At 43.0% G+C, this 18,286-nt stretch overlaps 1 protein-coding gene across 1 annotated transcript in view; it reads right to left on the bottom strand.

Annotated features, from left to right (window-relative positions):
* Window positions 1-18,286, bottom strand: part of LOC126298684 (potassium channel subfamily K member 1-like) — a 505,323-nt gene that overhangs the window by 313,536 nt on the left and 173,501 nt on the right. The window lies entirely within an intron of this gene.

The raw sequence follows: 18,286 nt of genomic DNA, 5'->3' as shown, positions 1-18,286 counted from the left end.
TTAAATATTTATGTTAATCCCTATTAATTGCTGTTGTTCTCAGATGTAGGCTAGGTCTTTCATCGCTTGTATATACTGTTGGGGCTCTGAGAGCTACGATTGACAGCGAATCCAGCGATGCTGTATGGTTAGAATTTGTTTATTCATTTGTCTGTGTTTCGTAATTAGCTTTGGTGTGGTATTGTATTCTTTTTCATATTTTTGTAGTGTGTATCTATCTTTGATTTTATTTTATTACGACCAACCCGAATCGAGCTGTACGATATAACGCAGCTCGGCCATCACAGTCCGATTGACAGCTGGCAGACCCAACGAACATTTCTGCCCGCAGGCAACCTGTCACATTCAGTCCACCCTGCAGAAGTTGAGCCAACAACTTTTAATGTTACATCATTCTCTCAAAAACGGTTCTTTTCCGATATTTAGACTATGTTGTTCCGGTCTTGTTTGGTGTATCTGCCAGGTCATCTACCTAGTTACAGTTTTCTGCGTAAAAAGTTTTATGTCTGGTATATCAGGTTGTTCCTGCATTCTGATGCCCTTCTTCTAATGCATCTATCCATTTTTTTGTTTCAATTTTAACTTCGCCATGACTTCCATTGAATTCCAGTCTGCCTAGTTAATCAGAGTGGTTCCATCCTTTTAATACGCTCATCAAATTTTAGCCTGTTTTTTCATGTCTGAATAAACCTTTCAATTTCTTTATTTGGCCTTAGCCTTTTTGTTCCTTCTTCAGTCTGTTTTGGTCATAAAATATTCCATGTTACTTTAAGTTCGGTCTTTTGGATTTCTGCAATGCGTCTATTTCTATTTAAATTGAGTGAATCAGCCTTACATGTGATTAATGAATAGTGCAGCGGGATGTAGATCCAAAAGGATCGGAAAAAAAATTCGGTTACAGGTGGCATAGTTATTGAAAGAAATTTATTTCTGTGGCTAGAAAATGACGAGAAACTGCATCGTTCAATCCGCGACGAACTGATCGAGGTTCCCGACATAGAACTGTGTCTTATCAATGACATCATCAAGTTACGTTCAATTTCCTTCTCCTCTCCACCCAATCAAAAAATTCAAGATGGTGCAAATAATCCAATTATACTGCTGGCAAATATGAAACCCCCTCACACCTAACCAGCCAATAACAGTGAAGAATTAAAAGTGAGGCGACCAGTCAGAATGTGGTTTCAATAAATAAATAAAATAAATTTAAAAAATCCAAATGACTCAGTTGTGCTTTTTACCTCACGCCCCCTTCCCCACCCTCCCCTCCAGTCAGTCATAGAATAGTACTAAAATGAGGCATAAAATGCCACCAAGTTGCATTATTTCTGTGATATTTACATAAAACTGCGTAAACACACACACACAGCATAATGTATCACCTCTCTTATCCTCCTATTCCAGAAATTAGGATTTTAGCCGCCATTAAAATGAAAGAGCCAATTACAATGTAGCTCCATCTTTGCTTTACTGAAAAATATTCGAATGATTTGACCAAAAATTAAATTCGCAGTATTTCCACATCTAAAATACGTTATCCCATGTGAACTGTGTGAAAGTACGCAAAAAATATTGTCAACTATGTTTTCGTTACTGACTACAAAAATAGTTTATGAACTGATTCACCAGTCGCATCTGCCATTTTCATTGGAGGAATACATTCAGTATGACAGAATGGAACGAGTATAAAACTCTCCAGACACAATTAAAAACAAATGATACGTTGGACAAAGTAATTAACAAATTAGTAATACACAGTTGTGGGACATCAGTTTTGCTTTAAACAAAATTCTACAAAACATCGAAAAAGTGTGATAATATCAGCTGCCGATTAGTGTCATCCTGTTGGCTGTCTTTACCAACAGATGGCTGAACTCATAAAAAGTCCAAAGTCCAACGGCTGTACCGCAGCATAAGACAGAACAGAGACATAAGAAGAGTACACAGAGTAATACCGTGATCATGCTACAAAGTTACAGCAATGATCAAGAAAGCTACACGTATCAGTTGGGGTAAGGGACCACGGTCCCGAAACGACCGGGTCACGACTGCACACCGACCGGCGCAGCGCCGCGAAACCTCATAAAGAAGGCGCTGACCCACGCACCAGTGAAAAGAACGACCAGCGCCAAACCTCCAGGAAGACAGAGTTCAGCGCCCCCTCTCAACGCTAACGTAACCAGCCGCCCATCGCTGGTCGGATCCAGTTCTGTCGCAGACTTTGAGAGCATCAGTACTGAGTAATACGAAGACGATACATAGCCTGCGTTCTGAGAGTAGCAATAGCTTGTCAATGCGATTGCATGTAGGAGGCACAGGAAGCACAGAAAGTTAAGTATTGTTTCTTCCCTTAATATAAATAAACTTTTCTATTAATTTGAAAGTGTTTTGTTCAAATAATTTGGATTCCTGCCACCGGCCATCGCAACTTCCCTCCTTCCTTGTTGGTGTATGTGCTGACGCCCACAGTAGCCGACACAACAGGTTGTAAAAAACATACCTTAAGAACTAGGAGCACTTGTTTGGTAGAAGTGGTGTGTTTCACAGTAACAAAGATGAAGAAGTTCTCACAGCGCTAAAGCCTATGTTTACTGGACATTTTTTTCGTAGTTTGATCCATACAACCTCCTTCAAAAATTTGGAAAGTAAAGAGCTTGCAGTAGGAGAGTTCTACTCTCACAGATATCAGAACTATTTTCGCTTGTAACTTTCGAGTCGGTAGTTCCCGATCAGGTTCCTTGATCTCAAATTGATAGCTTTACCCATCTCCATCATCCCTAAAAGTTTGTAACATAATCACGATATCGTCCTGTATAAGCGGAGCCGAGAGGAATGGGGAATCACGGAATTCCGAGCTGAGATGCAAACGTGTGCGGATCGATGTGACGAAGCAGGGGGTATGGCAGATAGCTGTCCTGCCGCACATGCGCCGTTCATCTTCGGTAATTTGGAACACAACTCTTCTAATGAACAAATGCTCATAAATTTTAAGGTATACATTATAGAGCACTTGTTTACTGGACATTTTTTTCTTGTTTTGGTCCATACTAACACTTCCCAAAATATGGAAAGGAAAGAGCTTGCAGTGGAAGAGATTTGTTTCACAATATTGAATATCGAGAATGTCTAATAACTCTTAAGGTATGCGTTTTAGAACACATGTTTACTTGACGTTTGTGCTTCTATTATCTTGTACTTTCAGCCGTGTAAGTTTGCGTCATCCTGTTTGATACACCCTGTATATGTATGGAAAGCTGAAATCATAGCATAAATTCTGTTATACGTAGTCTATAAGTTGATTAATTATAACTTAGCTGTTCAGTAAGGAGTTTTCAATTTCTAACACCTCAGAAAAGTTGTGAGTTAGGAAGTTTCCCTGGTGTAAGGAACTTTTATCTATTTGTTTGACTGAGGCTGAAAAGGAAATGTAAAAAAATTTACAATGAAATTTCCACAAAAAATCATCACAAAGCAGGTCCATCCAATCGCAGGAAAGCTAAACGTCGGTGACGTACATGCAATAACTTTTTGTCTTTTGAACACATTGTTCCAACTTTTTATAATGTCTCAGTAATGAAGAAAACACGGCATGAATCTTATTTCCTCCAAAAATTACGTGTAAGCTAACTATAGATTACTACTAAAATTAGGATAACATAAGTGTACTAATTATTTTTCTTACTTTTGTCAATGTGAGAATTATGATACACAGTTGCAGAAGATTTTAGAATTTTTAGAAAATAACGCTATTATGGAAAGTCAAAACGTTTTATAATTGTGGCATATTGTCAAAGTTCATTAATAACATTTTCACCAATATGTGGAACAAAACATGTTTTTGTTATTTTCAAATAAAACTAATTTGGGGCTACACAAACCCCACCTTACTAATAACGTTGAATTAGTTGACAACAGTAACGATTTGTTAAGAAGCGGTGCGGATAGTTTCTGCAGAAGATAAACAGCCCAGAAAATTTCTTATACATTTAACGATCTCTTCTCATGCGACTTCTGTATGATTGAAGCCATGAAGAAAGACACTCGTGGCAGTGGATTTGCTTCGAATGCAAATCTGCACGCCTGGGTACAATCTTGGTTCCGTAGCCAACCGCAAAAAATTTTCCATGAAGGTACTGACCGCCTTGTCTCACTGTAGAATAAATGTATTAACCGTGACACCGATTACTTTTGAAATAATAAACAGTTTACCTACTTTTGCCATGTGTCCCGTTTTCATTTGACTGCCCTCTATATCATGATTTACTGTTCTCTAGACCGCGTGCTAGAAGCTTTGATGTGATTCGGCTCAAAAGGTTGATATATCCTCAGATTACTGGAATATCTTTTCTCAGATTTTCCATCGTGCCTCGTTGTGTGATGCAGTCCTTTCACCCCTTTTTATGCCTAATTGTCAGCTGTGTGACGTCGGTAACTGACGACTGCGTACAGAGAATACTGTCATGACGTCGGTAACTGACGACTGCGTATAGAGAGTACTGTCATGTTTGTTGGTTAGCTAGTTTCTAACTCAGATAGAGGAAATAGGTGAGTCAGCTGCTCTAGTAAACGGGAAAACGTTCAAAGATTAATTATTTTGCGGTGTAGGATACCTCGGAAAATTATTTTTCAGTCATTTAAATGAATGACATTGTGGTTCTATAGCAACTCCTCAGAAACATTACACAAAATACGAAGAACGCATTGAACACAGGCTTCAGACATATAGCATGCACGATGTTCTTTTGATTGACGGCGAGATAGGTGGCCCATTGCCTTAAGACGCTGCACTCGGTTACGGAAAAAAGCAGCATTCAAAACTCTTTCCTCATTAAATTTCCTGTCTTTGACTAAAAAGTTAGTCCTCTGCGTTTAATTATCTGGGTCCTCGATGAAACGTCAATGCCAGACAGACACATCATTCCTGGCCGCGATTTCTGCTGGCCAGAGAGATTCACAAAGATGAACGTGAAATGGAAGAGTAAAAGAACAAACCTAAGTCTTTGCCATGTAGAAAGAGAAGAACGCATTTCAGTTTCCGGCTTTATCAACTTAAGACCAAAGGAATGATGCTGTAGAAAATCAGTTCAGTGAGCGAGTTGTAACCAGAGTTGGCAGCCTGGGCACATATGGGGAAGATCGAAGTTAAAATTTACGCTCAGTCATCTCGATTTAACTCTTCTGAAACTTCTCAAAACCATTTCAGGCGATAGCTTAAAAGAGGAACACGGCAGATTTCTTCTCTCATTCACTTACAGGGTTGTATCGTTAATGATATCGATCTTGAGCGGCTGTAAAATCAAAGGAAATATAAAATAAAGACCCCAACTAATTAATGTTTTATATAATTGGATTTAAATTGACATTCTAACTGATTCAATTTATTCTTAGTTTTCTTAAAACAGTGTTCCGATGGAGATCAGAGAAGTTGCTTCAACAATGTTTCCTCAGAGCCCATCACTACTATTACCAATCTTTATCTTCCTGTTCTATTATTTCGTCTTACATTTTGACATACTGTATTTCATCGGTATTGAAACGAAAAAACCTTAATTTAACAAAAATTGATTTGGTGTATAGTATTATACCAAACCCTGTTGCGTGAAGACACAGAGGCGTGTGGAAATGTGAAAAGAAAAATTTTGCGTCCCATAATACGTTTGTTATAAGATAAGAACACGAATGAATTATAAAAATTACAGAAATTGGATGACGATGTGAGAAGAATTATGCTTCTGCTTTAAAAATCAAGTGTATGTACCAAGATAAACTAAAATCGTCACTCACATTCTTATCCCGTATATATCCGTTTTCTATAAATATGTACCCCAAATAATTTGTCGCACGTTTCCACACTATATTTTAATGTTCTGTGTGTCGAAAGTGCCCAACGATTCGATATAGTCGTCGGTTGTTACTATTCACTTCTCTGACGGGAACCCAAATCGTTCAACTGAAATGTATTGGACGTTTTTCGGGTCATATCTGGCTGCAGCGCTCGCTGTCCACACATTGCCTCACCCTATTCGTAGACGCAGCTTTCAGCTCTCTCAGCAGCCCGATGTCTCAGCTTTGCGTCACTCCTGTCACATACCCATTCGTTCGTTCTGCAATCATGTTCTTAAGCTTGTTCAAATATTTAAACACTAGTTAATTCGCTCCAGAATATTTCCGTCACTTTTGGGCTCACGTTGCTTTTTTATTTATTTATTTATTGTTTTTGACAGTTTTTAGTATCTTATGTTTATAACTTGGAAATTACAATTCTTTTATCTTTCCTTAAGTCACTTTCTTGAGTACAAAAATCTCTGTATGTACGTGTTATTAATCACACATGTGCTCCCGTTTCGTTGCTGATTCTCTGGTCGGCCACAGCGCATATCTAAACCCAACTAGACCTACATCCCACCCACGCTAGTTTCCTTAACCACGCAAAACCCAGGATCCAAGTGGTGACAAGGGGCCACGTGGCTTTATGTACATCACTTAAAGCTAAAACAAATGTTGCATGATTTTATCATATTTATACCCTTACAGAGCCCTGTACCGGAACAGTTTAAAAGAACTGTCAGAACAAAATAAAGTACATACATTCCGATTGTGGTTGTTTCTGGTATCTTGAAAAGGTTATCGAGAGGTGTTTTACGGAAAAGGGATGTAATGAAAACAGAAATTACGTTGCAATATACACTGACGGAAAAAAATTGCTACACCAAGAAGGAATTCTGCGAGTATACGAAAGTTTGTAGACGTTTTTCTACTTTTGAAAGATGCCGCCTGTTGAAATTTGGTGCCAGTCGGAGAACAGTGGCGCTAGTGGCGTAACTATGAGGATGCAAATCTGGTTTGTTTTAAATACACGCTGTAAGGGTTATTCTGAGGTTGGACGTGCTGAGTTGATGTTAATCAAGAATGCCATTGTAGCGACAACACCTCATTCATTTTGAACGAGATCGTGCAATAGGGGAACGAGATGCTGGTGTTCCTTCTGTGACACTGCTGAAAGACTTGGCAAGAATGTGGCCACTGTACATGATTGCTGGCAGAGGAGGTCACAGGAAGGTAGGGTAGCAAGAAACACGGGCTCCGGGCGGCCACGTGGCACTACCGCGAGAGAAGATCATCGTGTCCGGCGTACGGCTCTGGCGATTCGTACTGCATCTGCAGCAGCAATTCTGGCAGCATTTGGTACCACAGTGACACAATCAAATGTCACAAATCGGTTACTTCAATGACAGCTCAGAGCTAGACGCCCTGTAGTGTGCTTTCCACTGACCCCACACCATCGCCATTTGCGACTTCAGTGGTGTCAACGAAAGCTCATTGGAGGTCAGGGTGGAGGGCTGTCATTTTTTCTGATGAAAACCGGTTCTGTCTCGGTGCAGGTGATGGCCGGGTATCGGCTGGAAGGAGACCAGCTGAGGGCCTGCAACCAATCTCTCTGTGTGCTAGACACACTCGAACTACAGATCGAGTTATGGTCTGTTGTGCGACTACAAATCTGTGCGTCAATCTGGTGATTCGAACTGTTGTAATGCCATTCATGAACAGTATTTTCCAACAGGATAACGCTCACCCACATACCGCTGTTGAAATCCAACATGCCATGCAGAGTCTCATCATGCTGCCTTGGCCTGCTCGATCACCCAATATGTCTCCAATCGAGCACGTATAGGACTTCATCGGACGACAACTCCAGCATCATCCACAACCAGTTTGAACCGTCCCTGTTCTGAGCGACCAAGTGCAACAGGCACGGACGTCCATCCCAGAAACTGATATCCGGCTCCTGTAAAGCACTTTACGTTTGCAATGGCTTTTCTCGAACTTGCATTTACCTGTGGCCATGCAACGTTAATCACTAAAATATGTTACCTAGACAAACCTATTCCCGAAATTTCATTACTCTACTTTGTTTCTTGCTGTAGCACCGCGCGGGATTAGCCGAGCGGTCTAAAGCGCTGCAGTCATGGACTGTGCTGCTTTCCAGAGGAGGTTCGAGTCCTCCCTCGGGCATGGGTGTTTGTGTTTGTCCTTAGGATAATTTTAGGTTAAGTAGTGTGTAAGCTTAGGGACTGATGACCTTAGCAGTTACGTACCATGAGATTTCACACACATTTGAACATTTCTTTCAGGTGTAGCAATTTTATCCGTCAGCGTACTTTAGCTCTAAACAGCTGAAAATAACTTTTCGATCGTACGCGGACCTTATGACCGAGCGGTTCTAGGCGCTTCAGTACGGAACCGCGCTGCTGCCACGATCGCAGGTTCGAATCCTGCCTCGGGCTTGGATATGTGTGATGGCCTTAGGTTAGTTAGATTTTAGTTGTTCTAAGTCTAGGGAACTGATGACCTCGGATGTTAAGTCCCATAGTGCTTAGAGCCATTTGAACAATTTTTGATCGTACGCGTTAAGAACTAGAATTCTAGGGTCTCCGTCCAGTTCGTATCATAGTTCCCCCACGATATTTCAGAAGAAAGACTCGTTGTCATCTTCCGATGGTCTTGATGGTAGCGACTCTGTTTGCCAAAATATCGTGGGGAACTTACAACGTAACCCGGGTGGTTTCCCGATAATTCTACAAGTTAAAACTACGACGGGAAAACGTCAGATCGCACGCTAGATCGTCTGTTAGGCAACACTTTTTCGTCTTTCAGATCTGTGATAACTAGAAGAGCGGTGATGGCAGCTGCACCAGTAGTGTGATATGTAACGCAAGTAATCTGCGCTCCAAGTCCACCCAAAGAGGCGCCTTTCCAGCTGGCCGCCTGCCAACGCAGCACGCCCCTCTCACGCGGAAGCCAGCGATAGAGTAAAGCGTTCGTTGCTCTCCTGAGAGTGGGCCGTGTCGTTTATCTGCGCCCTGTACAAAGCACGGCAAAAAGTACACAGAGCAGGGGGCCGGCGATTGTGCCTCCGGAAGAAGCTCGGACCAGTCTCTCCGTCCAGCCCGTATCTAAACGTCGTCAAACATAACCCGTCACTTTCTGGAAACGGTGAGTCACTCATAAGTGGGATAGACTTCAAACATTTCATCTCCAGAGTGCATTTTCTACCTTCTGCTTATTGTGCTTCCTTCTCAGCTTACCGTTTGAGCCGGAGTGGCCGTGCGGTTCTAGGCGCTACAGTCTGGAGCCTATCGACCGCAACGGTCGCAGGTACTAATCCTGCCTCGAGCATGGATGTGTGTGATTCCTTAGATCTTAAGTACCATAGTGCTCAGAGCCATTTGAACCATTTTTTTTACCGTTTGAAAATTAATTTCGAGGAAAATCGTAGGTCCTCTATCTACCTACGTATCTACAGTTACTCTAAATGTTTACTACTTCCACGTTGATTTACAGTACCGTGAGAGAGCTATCGTTTATTCTTCTTATTTTTCATATCAATTTTTAAGTTCTATATCTTCTCAGTATTAGTGCTATGAGAGATAAACCAATAGCTCTGTTTGGTAAGTATGGGGTAAGAGATCTGCATAGCTCTCTCACCCATGCACTGCCCCGTAGTTATTTGAGAAAAATACGCTAGAGATAAATCAGGATAGTCGCTTGGAGACTCAACGCTGCTCCATCCTGATGGGTGTACTGTGTTTTAACCAACGCTTCATCCCGTTACGCGGCAGATATTATCTCTCTAGTTTCACAGCAGCAACAATTCCCGTCGAGGTTCGAAAACTTCACCTGTAAACACTAGTTGATTGGCTGACCTTCTTTATTCACTTTAAAGTAGATTGTCAGAACCAAGTTATTTCCTACCGTTTTGGCAATCTCATGCAGGCAAATATTTAATGTGAAATGAAGGGTATAACTGCCGTCAGCTGTAGCGGGACATTACTCAGAATTAGCGGTGGCGAGCGGGCTTCGGACGCGGAATCTCCTGCTACGTTAGCCACTGCGCTATCCGGGACACAGTGTTAGCGCTACTGCGCAAACTATCTCCGCACGACTCGCGGCCATCCACATTCCCACCGAGCACCACCTATCCGCACTCCCTGTCCACTTTTCTCACTGTTTGCTACTCTGAGATTCCCTCAGGAGGTCTGACGTATTTGTGAACCCGCAATGAAGAAGGTGGATCCACTGCCCAGCTACCCGTATTAATTGTATGAGTGCGTGGTGTCTCTTCTTTTGGACATGACCGAAAGAACAGACGCCACACATTCACATAAATGTTTAATGACCTTGATTCCGATGGTACGTCGTATTTTAAACTTCTTTCCTTCCAAGGAGGCTGTTCTGATTCTGACTAAAATATGTAGTCATCGGACAATAAAGGCTATGCTTACTTCAACTGACTTTTTTTTTCAAATTCTTCTGTAACAAAAACCTCTATCGTAGATTTAATTTAACCATAATGTCTACCTCAGCTCTGGTTTCTGTGAACCTCGGTGCATAATCACCAGGTGTGAAAGTTTCTACCAACCGCAACGCAAAGCATTTTAAAAACATAAGATCGTATAGCACATTGAGAAAAAACTTGCACGGAATATCAAAAATTCGTTGGGAACCCATTTGATTTGTCGAGAATAGTAGACCATAGAAGTGTTGAACCGGAGGACGTGTCTGGAAACGTAGCGTGCAACAAGTGAAACAAAATCAGTTAACAGAATGAGATTTTCACTCTGCACCGGAGTGTGCGCTGATATGAAACTTCCTGGCAGATTAAAACTGTGTGCCCGACCGAGACTCGAACTCGGGACAGGCAAAGGTCCCGAGTTCGAGTCTCGGTCGGGCACACAGTTTTAATCTGCCAGGAAGTTTCATATCAGCGCACACTCCGCTGCAGAGTGAAAATCTCATTCTGGAAACATCCCCCAGGCTGTGGCTAAGCCATGTCTCCGCAATATCCTTTCTTTCAGGAGTGCTAGTTCTGCAAGTTTCGCAGGAGAGCTTCTGTAAAGTTTGGAAGGTAGGAGACGGATACTGGCAGAAGTAAAGCTGTGAGTACCGGGCGTGAGTCGTGCTTCGGTAGCTCAGATGGTAGAGCACTTGCCCGCGATAGGCAAAGGTCCCGAGTTCGAGTCTCGGTCGGGCACACAGTTTTAATCTGCCAGGAAGTTTCAAAATCAGTTAACATGTTTATAAACAATGGGTATAAAAAATCTTGTATATATTGTGTCAGCAATTGTATTCGTGTTCATACATGAGGCCCAACACAATTCCCTGTGCAACAGACAACCCACGTTACGAGAAGCGAGTGATTACGAAGCAGAACGTTGATTCCTCTTGTCACGTGTCCAACAATGCCTGCTTTGAGCTCTGATTCACGTACTATTGTGAAGTGACTCTCGCGAAAAGTCCATTTCACTTGCCTTGGTAGCAAATGTCACACTCTAGTGCACGTGGTCCTCTATACAGAGACAGAACTGGTTTTGAAGCCTCGTGTTGGAGGTAGTACTCGCCTTTGACCAGTGAAGAACAACTGGTGCCTAAATGCCTTGAATTATCCGACACTGCTAATAACTCCCTATAGAAAGGTGAAGTACACGCACTACGCATAGGAAAGAAGAGGGTTTCGATCTCACTATTGGACTATCTCGAAAGAATATCAGTGAAAATGATTCCTAGTGTTCGGTTTCATCCCAATGACGAGTAGTTAACATGTTTTGAGGATGTTTTCGCATAATTTTGATTCACTGTCATGCTTGATACAAAAAAAAAGCTCGTTTCATGAGCAAGGAGAGCAGTGTTTCACACAAGCCTAGGCAAGCGGTGGCAGTGGTTACGTTCTTACCATTGATGTGATGAGTACAGAGTGCCTCAATCTGATTTTGTTGCTCCACATGTTTAGTTCCATATGTATTTCACACGCCTTTGTAAAAAAAAAAAAAAAGGCCGACATAGTGGCAAGTTCTCCGCCAGTCATACTTAGTTTATTTGTGGAGATCTTCCCATTGTTACAAAAACTAAGTTTAATCTGAAACATAATAGCTAATTGTACGTACGACTCTATCGTAGAAAATTTAGCGTTAGATGTTCCATAATCATAAATGGTCTTTTTATTGGGAAAGATACGGGAATAGATGAAACGTTCGACCAGTTGGCCTATCAAATCCTGAGAGTTAAATTCAGGTAAGTGTACCTCTGAAGATTATTGTGCAACAACGTATGTGTGAGATCTCTGAGAGGTCAAACAACCAGTTATGCCAGTTGTCGCTCCACTTACAGCGGCGTATCGTTTGCACGCGCAATATTTATTCTGAACCCGACACTCGCTACTTTGAGCAACTTTTCTAATGGATCAGTTTGCGATATCGAAAACAGGTGGAGTAAAGTCACGTCTGTTTCATAACCACTCTGCTGCAATGAATAAACGCCTTACTTTCCTTGGCATAGTGACAATGTGGGACACTCCACGGTAAGCTTATGGCGCACTCTAATGGGCGTGTTCCGTCAGTGCTGTCCTGCGACATGTGGGTGAATTATCCCACGCGCAGTATCGCTAGAGTGACTGTGATGAGTACCTGACAGTGTAATAATGTGTTCATTTTCTGTGATGTTTATAGAAATGCCAGTAAGGAAGAGTGTATGCAGCCTGACCTGTCGAAAGACATCAGGCAGCCGACAAATTAACGCCCCAGCCGACAGACAGCCCGTCACTAATATCACCGTGTATTCCATAATACAATAGGAAGAAGTGCACCGCCTGGAGAGCCCGACACGCTTTCCCTCGTTCACTTCGTAGATCTGGTGAACAATTCTCTCGCGAACGCAATTCGAAGAACTCACCTCTGGGGTGGTCACTAGCGCGTAACGTGGTTTACCGGCCACCACTATAGCGACGACTTCAGCGACGCAGAAAATTGGATAACACATTTTATTACAAATGGAGTAACCGTAATAAACGACCTTACTTCTAGCCCAGCCAGAAGATTCAGTGGGTTTGTCTTGCAGCATGATTCGATTTCAAACGTACGTTCTTCTTCAAAATGAACTACAAAGTGAGGTGATGCCGACTAAAGAAATGTACTCGTACCTATGATGTGCAAAGCTGAAATCCTCTTTTTTATGTTTTTCGTGGTTTCTTTAAATAAATCAACTCAATGCATGGACGGTTCCTCGAGTTACCGACGAATGATCCCTTATATCACGGCCCTGCAACTTAGCTTCAGTTCCATCTGTGATGATACTAGCCTCGGATATATATAAAAAATTTATCGTACATGGTGACAATTATTGAGCTATAAAGGAAAAAAAACGAAAATTAGTTGCTAACTACAGCGTGCATACACTTTATTCAACATGTAAATGTCACTAGAGATATTCGGATTTAGTTTATGACATGTTCAATATGTCTGTCACCATTGGCGATGACGTGGCGCAGACGAATATAAAAACTCTGCATGACCCGCTGAAGTGTCGGAATGTCGATGACCTCAATCACTGTTTTCAGCTCATAAATGGTTTTGTGGTTATTGCTGTATACCTTGTCTTTAACATAGCCCCACAAAAAGGAATCACATGTGTTCAGATCCGGAGAATATGGTGTCAATCGAGGCCCATGCCAGTGGCCTCTGGGTACCCCACAACCAGAATGCGGCCCACAAAGTGCTCCTCCAGAACATCAAACACTCTCCTGCTTCGATGGGGTAGAGCTCCGTCTTGCATGAACCACATCTTGTCGAAATTAGGACCACTTTGGATGACGGAAATGAAATCATCTTCCAAAACCTTCACGTACCGTTCGGTAGTCACCGTGCCATCAAGCAGTATCGCACCGATTATTCTGTGACAGGACACTGCACACCACACAGTCACCCGATGAGGGTGAAGAGACTTCTAGATCGCGAAATGCAGATTCTCAGTTCCCCAAATGCGCCAATTTTGCTTATTACCGAACCCATTCAAACGAAGGTGGGCTTCGTCCGTAAACCATAAGTGCTTGCGCATACTAATTCCCATCATGCCCCACGTTCAGAAGTTATGACGATTTTGTTTCATATAGTTCAATAATTTTCACTCTATACGTCCATTCGTTTAGAATTTTAGTATTGTTTTACTGAGATTTTTAAACATTCTTTATTGTCAAGTATTAATGGGAAACGTGTAAGCGCTTTATTGAAAGATTGAATCGTTGAGTAACACAAAAATACGATACAGGTTTTCTCTCCTACCTGAAATTACACTCCTGGAAATGGAAAAAAGAACACATTGACACCGGTGTGTCAGACCCCCCATACTTGCTCCGGACACTGCGAGAGGGCTGTACAAGCAATGATCACACGCACGGCCGTCGAATGGCGCTAGCTGCGCAGCATTTGTGCACCGCCGCCGTCAGTGTCAGCCAGTTTGCCGTGGAATACGGAGCTCCATCGCAGTCTTTAACACTGGTAGCATGCCGCGACAGCGTGGACGTGAACCGTATGTGCAGTTGACGGACTTTGAGCGAGGGCGTATAGTGGGCATGCGGGAGGCCGGGTGGACGTACCGCCGAATTGCTCAACACGTGGGGCGTGAGGTCTCCACAGTACATCGATGTTGTCGCCAGTGGTCGGCGGAAGGTGCACGTGCCCGTCGACCTGGGACCGGACCGCAGCGACGCACGGATGCACGCCAAGACCGTAGGATCCTACGCAGTGCCGTAGGGGACCGCACCGCCACTTCCCAGCAAATTAGGGACACTGTTGCTCCTGGGGTATCGGCGAGGACCATTCGCAACCGTCTCCATGAAGCTGGGCTACGGTCCCGCACACCGTTAGGCCGTCTTCCGCTCACGCCCCAACATCGTGCAGCCCGCCTCCAGTGGTGTCGCGACAGGCGTGAATGGAGGGACGAATGGAGACGTGTCGTCTTCAGCGATGAGAGTCGCTTCTGCCTTGGTGCCAATGATGGTCGTATGCGTGTTTGGCGCCGTGCAGGTGAGCGCCACAATCAGGACTGCATACAACCGAGCCACACAGGGCCAACACCTTGCATCATGGTGTGGGGAGCGATCTCCTACACTGGCCGTACACCTCTGGTGATCGTCGAGGGGACACTGAATAGTGCACGGTACATCCAAACCGTCATCGAACCCATCGTTCTACCATTCCTAGACCGGCAAGGGAACTTGCTGTTCCAACAGGACAATGCACGTCCGCATGTATCCCGTGCCACCCAACGTGCTCTAGAAGGTGTAAGTCAACTACCCTGGCCAGCAAGATCTCCGGATCTGTCCCCCATTGAGCATGTTTGGGACTGGATGAAGCGTCGTTTCACGCGGTCTGCACGTCCAGCACGTACGCTGGTCCAACTGAGGCGCTACGTGGAAATGGCATGGCAAGCCGTTCCACAGGACTACATCCAGCATCTCTACGATCGTCTCCATGGGAGAACAGCAGCCTGCATTGCTGCGAAAGGTGGATATACACTGTACTAGTGCCGACATTGTGCATGCTCTGTTGCCTGTGTCTATGTGCCTGTGGTTCTGTCAGTGTGATCATGTGATGTATCTGACCCCAGGAATGTGTCAATAAAGTTTCCCCTTCCTGGGACAATGAATTCACGGTGTTCTTATTTCAATTTCCAGGAGTGTATTTGCATGCCCGTCAAGATACCTGCAGAGGGACACTACAGAAGGCAATGTGTAATTTGCAGTCTCTCTAATAGTTCTAACAAATTTATGGACAGATATATTGAATAAATGTTGATCATTTTGGCCAAGATTGCATAAAGGAAATATGACTACTAGTTTCGACCGTTACCAGTCGTCTTCAGATCAAAAAATACACAGTAGTGTGTAAGATAAGAGGACACTTCTTCAGTTTGGCTGTTAACGATACAAGGGAATGTCAGCTTCGAACTCATAATTGTAGCATGAGTTAATCGTAAGAACAGACAAGTACCGGTGCCGTGCGTTCACGGTGACATATACAATAGCCACGTTGTCTGGTGTCGGTGACAGAGTTTCTATGAGGTGGTCGTACACAAACTGATGATTGTGTACCAAACCACTGGCAACTTTGTCGCTGTCACCATACAACATGGCTATTGTATATGTTGCTTTGAATGCAAGACTGCGCCACTTGTCTGTGTTTATGATTTTTCATTATTCAGTTATGAGTTCAAAGCTAACACTGCTTTGCATCGTCAACAGCCAAGTTGACAAAGTGTCCTCGCTGTGTATACTTTGATATTTTGAAATCACTGGCGGAGAGTATTTCCTTATCGTAAATATATATTTCTCTGTTTAAAAGTAGAACAATTGTCATTCGACTGCTTTCACAATTGTTAAAAAAAGGCTTACCGAGACAGTAATGTGTTCATACTAAGTATATTTTATGTCAATATACTGCCGAATCTTTTCAGAATGGGTTTTTCCTTACATCGTGCTAAGCTGTCTAATGTTAGTGTCGCAGACATGAACATTTATCACAAATAAAACGTTGTGTTCTGGGCAGGAGTCTAAATCCGAGGCACATTCTTGCAAAAAGTTTTCATGGGGTGTAAAATAATAGCCAAGTATTTTCGAAAGTTCCCGAATGTTTTCAAAAAAGAAGAATTGTTTTTCTACATTGTTGAATGTAGAAAATTGTCAGCACAAAGAAAATTTAAGATGTATCTCTGAAAAGCAGGAGAAATCACTGCAATATGGCGCACACGGCGCGAAACTGATTACAACGACCTGGTATATAATGTACGATGAGTTGGACGAAATACTGAATGAACATTTAACAACTGTCCAAAATGATTGTGATCACACAAGCTTAAACGTGAAACGAAAGGGGACAGAACAATTACTCCATAGTGGATAAATATTAATACGACCATCAAAAAGATGTAGAATTAACAGATATTGACCAGCACTGCGCGTTTTTGATGAAATACGAGTATCTCTCACACGGACGGTAGTGCATGAAATAAGAGATGACGCCCATTTGAAACTACTGAGATTCACTGATAAGGTAAGATTTCTACCGACCCTGGTAGCCGTGAGTGTTAAAGTGCCGCTTCCTCGTCATTCGCAGATCGAATCCACTCTGTGTGTGGATTACCAGCGAGGGTCGATGTGCCGGGCACACTGGATGAGGTTTTTAGGCGTTTTCCCACATCCCACTAATAAATACTGAGCTGGAGAAAACTTTCGCTCTCTTCTTTATAAATAACACTACTTGCAAAAAAATGGCTCTGAGAACTATGCGACTTAACTTCTGAGGTCATCAGTCGCCTAGAACTTAGAACCACTTAAACCTAACTAGCCTAAGGACATCACACACATCCATGCCCGAGGCAGGATTCGAATCTTGGTTTCAGACTGTAGCGCCTAGAACCGCTCGGCCACTCCGGCCGGCCCACTACTTGCAGACGGTTGAGGTACACACATTCCGTCCTAAAGGGTAACGGGATGTGCACTCGGCCACATCTCAAATTAATCATGCCAGATCGATTAATAATCGTGCTGACCCTGAGCGGACACGGGACAAAGGCGCAAGTAAAAGATGAAAATATCGCATTAATGGTCAGCAGACTTTAATGACTTTACAATATTGCAGTGGCTGTGTTCTTCACAAGTACGACGCAAAGTTCGTTTGGAGGTGCATGCATGTGCGAAGGAACGTTACACTGTAGTTTTGAACAACACAGCCACTGCAATATCTTATTTATCCGCCGACACGGGGAAAAAGACTTTCAATTAATATGTCTCACCTGTATGCGAATATACATAATGGATGTAAGAGGGTAGGTTGTAGACGCATGGTTGACAAATGGAAGTTAGGGTCAGGCAGCGAAGGGAGGACAGCATAGCTTCATGGAAAGTCGACCGCTCACAATATGAGGGAATAAAAGGGTTCGAGTACAAATTTCCATTGTTCTCATTCCATTGCGGAGCCGATGATTGTCCACATTCGCAACTGCGAATACATTTCATGTATTTAATAACATTTTACCGAACTGAAACTGCTCTTTATCTGTTTCTTAACGAGAGGCAGCAATAAGGTGCGAGAAAAGTTCAGAAGTCCTTTCCTGGCAGAATGAAACTGTACGTCACAATGAAACACGAACCCGTAACATTGTCCTTTACAAGCAGCACTCCTACCAACTGAGCCATCCGAGCATACCTTACAGACGGTTACAGCCTTACCTCTCCCCTGCTTTCCAACCGTGTGCTGTATCCCCAAAAAACTTTGTAGTCAGAGAAGCATTCTATACATCAACCGGTCGTTTTTGAGAATGGATGATAAAAATTGGGGAATGGAACATCGTCAGGAACTCACAAGCTAATTTATGTTGTTGGAAACAGTGAACTTTGTCTGCAAACAGTCGACAAAGTGCACACGACAGGATGTGTGAGTCCTTAGGTATGGTTTCT

The sequence above is a fragment of the Schistocerca gregaria genome, chromosome X (assembly GCF_023897955.1).
Source record: "Schistocerca gregaria isolate iqSchGreg1 chromosome X, iqSchGreg1.2, whole genome shotgun sequence".
NCBI classification, from domain to species: Eukaryota; Metazoa; Arthropoda; class Insecta; order Orthoptera; family Acrididae; genus Schistocerca; species Schistocerca gregaria.
This window is presented reverse-complemented; position numbering and strand designations above follow the sequence as displayed.